The sequence below is a fragment of the Lepidochelys olivacea genome (genome assembly GCF_965140295.1).
Source record: "Lepidochelys olivacea isolate rLepOli2 genome assembly, chromosome: 19".
NCBI classification, from domain to species: Eukaryota; Metazoa; Chordata; order Testudines; family Cheloniidae; genus Lepidochelys; species Lepidochelys olivacea.
In genome coordinates this window covers 12,820,371-12,827,551 of record NC_140429.1, presented here as the reverse complement: position 1 = coordinate 12,827,551, position 7,181 = coordinate 12,820,371, and positions in this window count along the sequence as shown.

Below are 7,181 nucleotides of genomic sequence, written 5' to 3'. Positions count from 1 at the left end.
AGAATTATAGTGAAACTGACAAACCTGTTTTCATTGGTCAAGTTGAGTGAAATACGAGCCTCAGTTTTCATAACCTAAGGAAGAAAATATTTCACTTGAGTCCCTATAAAGGGACATTGTCAGTTTAAAACATTTTCAGACAGAGGTGATTTATCTAATATTGATGCCGCTAACACCTAAACTTAGCTTAGCTGAGAGACTGGGGCAAAACACGGTTTTCTGTTTTTTAATTTTACTTTGTGCATCTGGCAACACTTTGTACAGTCAGTTCCATTGTTTCCTCTGTATAGTCAGTCTCATTTGTGCAGGTCTTCTGCATAGCAACAGAGCAGAGAAAAACATTTGGTAAAATAGAACCATAACTAAATCTATTAAAATTGGCAGGAAGTTTCAAAAGCAGTTTAAGTTACTGCACCTGCTCCTCACACTGACTAGATTTAAGGTGATGGGGTTTCAGTAGTTTACTTGTATTAAGTCATGGTTAATGTGGAAAATCCACTTTTTTTTTTTTATTAAAGCATTCCTCAGAATTGTGCTACAAGAAAGCTGTAAAAGGAGAGACCCGGCCTCTTAGGAAGCAATACCTGTGTCCTGATGGCTGCTTTGGCATAGCATTCTTTCCAGCTTCACAGCCTCATGGTTCATATTGACCATTCTCAGTATTATGGTGAGATGGGAAGAAAGCCTCCAAGAAGCATAACAGCTTGTATAGTTAGTTTGTAGCATGGCAGGCTCCTTTTACACTATTTAGAGAGCAGGAATTGCTCTAATGGCTCAAGCCAATAATGAAGATTCATATGCTGTTCATCATCCCTTTTGGGACTTCTGCCTTAGACATGTGTTACAAGTAAAAGAGACACAGAAGGTCATAAAGGGAAACTACTGCATGAATACCTGAATATACTATAGTATTTACTGGTCGGGGTACTCCCAATTTGCAACATCTTCTATAAGGGGCACCTGGAACAGATCAGGACTGGGCAGAGTGCTACCTGCAGAAGTTGAGTCCTTACTTGCCACTTTGAGTTGATACCAAAACAGTGCCCCAGCATCTTACAGCAGGTGAATTGTGAGAGAGGCCTCTTCATGTAGGCCTAGCAAGGGGTGTGTGTGCTGGGGCGGGAGATGCTAACTTTGGAGAGGGAAGGAAGCTGCAATGGAATGGGGGAGCAGGCCATGTCTGGAGTGCCAGAAGGTTCTCCCAAGCTCCCTTGCACGTTTCCTCAGAACACCTCATGGAAGGAAGCATGTGACGCTAAGGTGTAAAAAAGAGGTCCATATAGACTTAAGCAGTCATTTTTAGGGCCATCGTCACTGGCAGAGAATAAACAAATATCCCTACATATTAGACAGTTTATTGGTATAAAATCATATTAGGGTCACTTTTTAACATAAAGCTCTTTTCAGAATACAAAATACAACTTTGTCAGAACTTAATAGTGGTACAGGGGACAAAACCCTACAGCATTAATTCCTGTTTACTCAGTGCAGTCACTCTGGGTGTACGCCACGCAGCCATGATGGACGTGTGTATCCGTTCAACTGCCAGACGTGGAGGTAGCCAGTGATACCAAAACAACGCAGGAAGGTTGTCACAGGCTGGAGATGCCCCAAACTGTTCTGAATGTTACCAGTTAGAACAGAAGGTTGCCGTAAGCTGTTTGACTCACATCAAACTCGTTTGTCTTAAGTAAACATGACTCCTGTGACCAAGGAATTAGCACTGGCCAAAACACACACCCCTTTTGACTGAAATCCTATAAGGCAGTCATCTTTCCAGACTTGCAGAATCTATCTTGTCTCACATGCAAAGCATCTATCTCTATTCTAGCTTATTTTACAAATATTAAAAATCATGCAGAAATCAGACCTGTCATACTACCCTACTAGTACCCCTCCCCTAACCATCTGCCAGCCTGTCCACCCCCTTCATGCTCCCATCATATCCTTCCTTAAAATGCTTAGGACATGCACCAAAGTTCATGAACATGGGACTGTATCAAATACAAAAGGGGAGAGAGGGGGAATATCTAAGGGGAGTAATGCTGAAAAAATTTGGACACGTCCTAAAGTAAATGAAAATGCCTGTTTCAATACACGCTCTCACCAATTCTCTGACTGGCATATTTTAGGAATACTAAACTAGCCTTGCAGAAGAGATCTGTGTCTGAGCAACAGCATGCTTAGTGTTTTCTGTCCAATAGGGATGATATCCATCTTCAAGTGTTTTGAGATCAAGCACCAATCTTTATTGTACTGGGGGAGAGCTGAGACCCAGAGAAGTGACCATATTTCCCCAGTGAATTAATTATTGATCCCAATTTCTTGACTCCTAGGCCCTTATCCTATCCGTGAGGTCATGCTGTCTGCACAGGGAGACTGAACACAACATGTTTACATATATCTAGTTTTACTCTCTGACATTGACTAACACTTGTTTAACACTATTCTAGCTCGTGTGTGAGTTTCAAAGAATTGAGCCAAAATTTTGATGGAAACACATGGCAGCAACCTGTTATGAGGAGCAAGACCATGTTGTCATTTGGGCCTTGAGTGATTTCAGTTTTTAAATTAAAGCTGCCTTTTTATGGGAGGTTTTTCACCCCATAAAAGCAATGTTGAAGGAGAGGGACAAAGAAGTCCTGACTACTTGCCTTTACAGATTACATGGATCACAACTCAGAGGAACTCCAGGTGTCAGCCTTGCTGACCATATCACAGCTTAGCTAAATTACAAATGGCTATCACAAATTGCACATGCTGCGTCAGTTGGACACTGTATCCTTCACTTCTCTCCTGAACTATTCTCTAGCATCACTGTAACCAGTGTGCTCGACTATGATGTGCAGGATTTGCTCTCAGATAGCCCATGCCCTAAAATTCAGTGGCTTTATGGACATAGTTTCCGAAGTGGAGGTCTTCCAGTGAGAACACCGTGCCACCAGCACCTCGGCTCTCCAATTTGGGGGCTACTAGCAAGAACACCCCAGCTACTGTCTAACAGTGATGCTATTCTATAAGTATTGTCCCAGTTTTATACATGGGTAAACTGTATGGTGATGTTAAGTGACTCCCCCAAGATCTTACACTGAATCAGTGGTAGGGGTGGGAGTAAAACCTAGGAGTTCTGATTTCCCCAATACCCTGTTTTAACCACTAGAATCCAAACTGCTGCCTTTACCAGTAAAGTCCCACCTGCCATATGTTCATTTTTCTTCTAACGTCTGAAGATGGCTTTTTTTAAAAAGTTTCTGTGGTCACCAGTGCACATAGCATTACTGGGTGAAAACAGCAGCCTTTATAAGTGGAAGCCGACTGTAGCAGCAAGGAGCTTCCTGTACAATTCAGTATTTTAAAATATCCATCGCTCTGTGAAAGATGAAATAATGATAAATGGACAAAAATAATTTTCAACATATAAGAAAATCTGTAGAGTTTAAGACGTGTCACAGCTAGCAGACTCACTCTGACTTAATCAAATGTCATATTGTTGAAGTGTCATGAAAAACCTCTGTGGAAGCAATATTTAATTTCCTTAGAAGTCTGAAGGAAAAGTCTTTTCAGCTATGTGTTCAGTGCTTGAATCTCTCCGGCTTTTATAAAAATGTTCAGTCAAATCCCTCCTGCTTCATAACCTCTCTGCAGAAACAAATCAGACTGAGGCATATGTTTGCTAACAAGGTGGGGGGGAACATTTAAGAGGATGCTGCAAATGGAAGATTTTAGGCCAAGATTTTCAAAAGTGACGGATGATCTTGGGTGCCCAACTTGAGACCTTAAAAGCATACCTTGGCCGTGGGTGGGTGCTCCCCGCTTTCTGAAAATAAGGCTTCTTTGAAATGTCTCAAATTGAGCACCAAAAAATTGAGATACCTCAAACCACTAGCCTCTTGAAAATCTTGGCTATAACTTTAATTTTCACTGCATCTGTTATTGAACATTCTGTATGGTATTAAACACAGAAGCCTGCATTAAGTTTACTTAGCAAACCCTTCCAAGGCAGTGCTGCTTGTATAGAGTCTGTGACCACTTTGGCATGAAAGTTACCATATCCATGTAATAAGATGCTCATGTCAGACTGGACACACTTTGGGGTCTTCATTGATTCTCTGCTGGGGGTCCACTCCTGCCATTTTCAAAGCAGCTGATCAATCAGTCACAGACAAGTTACTGGTTTCAGAGTAACAGCCGTGTTAGTCTGTATTCGCAAAAAGAAAAGGAGTACTTGTGGCACCTTAGAGACTAACCAATTTATTTGAGCATGAGCTTTCGTGAGCTACAGCTCACTTCATCGGATGCATACCGTGGAAACTGCAGCAGACTTTATATATACACAGAGAATATGAAACAATACCTCCTCCCACCCCACTGTCCTGCTGGTAATAGCTTATCTAAAGTGATCATCAGGTGGGCCATTTCCAGCACAAATCCAGGTTTTCTCACCCTCCACCCCCCCATACAAATTCACTCTCCTGCTGGTGATAGCCCATCCAACTCTGGGCTATCACCAGCAGGAGAGTGAATTTGTGTGGGGGAGTGGAGGGTGAGAAAACCTGGATTTGTGCTGGAAATGGCCCACCTGATGATCACTTTAGATAAGCTATTACCAGCAGGACAGTGGGGTGGGAGGAGGTATTGTTTCATATTCTCTGTGTATATATAAAGTCTGCTGCAGTTTCCACGGTATGCATCCGATGAAGTGAGCTGTAGCTCACGAAAGCTCATGCTCAGACAAGTTACTGACTGTCAGGTAAGAGGGATGGTTAGGGCCTGGCTCTGGGAATTGGGAGACTTGAGTTCAGTACCTGACTGCCCCAGCGGTCCTGTGTGACTTTGGTTTGTTGCTTTAGAGCTACATTTTTAAAGGTATTTAGGTATCTAAATCCATTGATTTCAATGGAAAATAGGAGCCCAAATACCTTTGAAGATCTGGGTCCTAGAGCCTAACTCCTATTGATTTAGTGGGAGTTCAGTTTCAGGCGCTTTTCAATATCCTACTGTGACAGGTTGGATCACAGAAACCCCCTGGGAGCTGCCACCTGATGTGCCCAGACTACTTCTGCCCCTGCTTTCCTGCCCAGTCAGCTTAGGACTTCAGTGTCCTGCCTGGTTTGAGCCAGATCCGCTAGCCTGCTGCAAACCCAGACCCAGGTCTGAACCATGTCCCCAAACAGCTATAGGCTTAACTGAAAGCAGCTTACAGAAGTGTTCCTGTCCTTGACACTCAGATGCCCAACTCCAAGTGGGGCCCAAACCCTGGTTAAATCCGTTTTACCCTGTATAAAGCTTATACAGGGTAAACTCATAAATTGTTCGCCCTCTATAACACTGATAGAGAGACATGCGCAGCTGTTTACCCATCCCTCACCCCCAGTATTAATACATACTCTGGGTTAATTAATAAGTAAAAAGTGATTTTATTAAATACAGAAAGTAGGATTTAAGTGGTTCCAAGTAGTAACAGAACTAAGTGAATTACCAAGCAAAATAAAATAAAACCCGGAAGTCTATGTCTAATAAAACTGAATACAGACAAAACCTCACCAGTTCCAGTAAGCTTCCTTTTACAGACTAATCTCCTTCTAGTCCGGGTCCAGCAATCACTCACACCCCCTGTTGTTATTGTCCTTTGTTCCAGTTTCTTGAGGGTGGAGAAAGCCAGCTGAAGACCAAATGGAGGGGTCTCCCACGGGCTTAAATAGACTTTCTCTTGTGGGTGGAAACCCCCTCCTCTCTCCTATGCAAAGTCCAGCTCCAAGGTTGAGTTCTGGAGTCACCTGGACCAGTCACATGTCCCTGCAGGACTCTCAGTTTTTACAGGCAGAAGCCATTGCCCACATGGTATCTTGAGTGAATACCCACTTCTTCAGATGCATGTAGTAGAAATTTCCAGAGGCAGGTATCAATACACAAGCATATGCAAGCCATCCTGCAGCAAAAAAACTTCAGGACCAGACTTCAAAGAGAAACTGCTGCGCTTCAGTTCATTTGCAAATTTGACACCATCTGCTCAGGATTAAACAAAGACTGTGAATGGCTCGCCAACTCCAAAAGCAGTTTCTCCTCTCTTGGTGTTCACACCTCAACTGCTAGAAGAGGGCCGCATCCTCCCTGACTGAACTAACTTCGTTATCCCCAGCCTGATTCTTGCTTGCATATTTATACCTGCCTCTGGAAATTTCCACTCCATGCATCTGACGAAGTGGGTATTCACCCACGAAAGCTTATGCTCCAATACGTCTGTTAGTTTATAAGGTGCCACAGGACTCTTTGCCGCTTTTACAGATATAGACTAACACGGCTACCCCTCTGATACTTGACATCATGGTATCTTGAATGTCTCCAGGAAGACTTCTTATGTGGACTGGAGCCTTCCAAGATGCACTGTTCCTTAAGTGCTTCTTGACTGGGCACTTACCTTCGCAAATTCCTTTCTCCAGGAACTGACCAAATGCTCTACTATGGATTATTTAGAAATCAAGCCAGCTCATGACCAATATTCATAACTTCAAATACAAAAATGATACATGCATACAAATAGGATTAATAGGTTCAGTAAATCATAACCTTTACATAGATCTGTTACATGGCATATGTAGCCTAGAACATATTCCAGTTATGTCATCTATACATTCATAAGCATATTTCCATCAAGCCTTATGGGGGACACCGTCACACCTACTAGGCACCTATTAGCCTCTTTAGATTCCTAAATACCTTTGAAAAGTGGTGCTTCAACCCTGCTCCAGCCAGCATGTAAGTCCATGATTCAGCCATTGAAGTTAGTGGATCTACTTGTGTGCTTGAAGCAAAGCACGTGCTTAAGTGCTTCTTGGATCAGGGCCCATATCTTCGCCGCCTCAGTTTCCCCCTAAATGTATGTAAGATCTGTGGGCAGAAGGCACTATATAAATGCCAAGAATTAAGGGGCCTGATCCAAGACCCCATTGAATGAGCCGCTCATTGACTTTGCTGTGCTTTGGCTTGAACCTGTGATGAGACGCCATTGAGAGAAAGGGAGTGTGGAAAAGATCCCAGCGTTTGGCTGGGCTGTTCAGTGTGTTTAGGATGAAATTCTGAGGATTTAATGCCAGCATTTACCCCATTGCTCTTGTTAAAGAGACATGCAGCTCTTTGGGGAGTCTGTAACCCCACTTCAGAAGATCAGCTCCATCCATTTC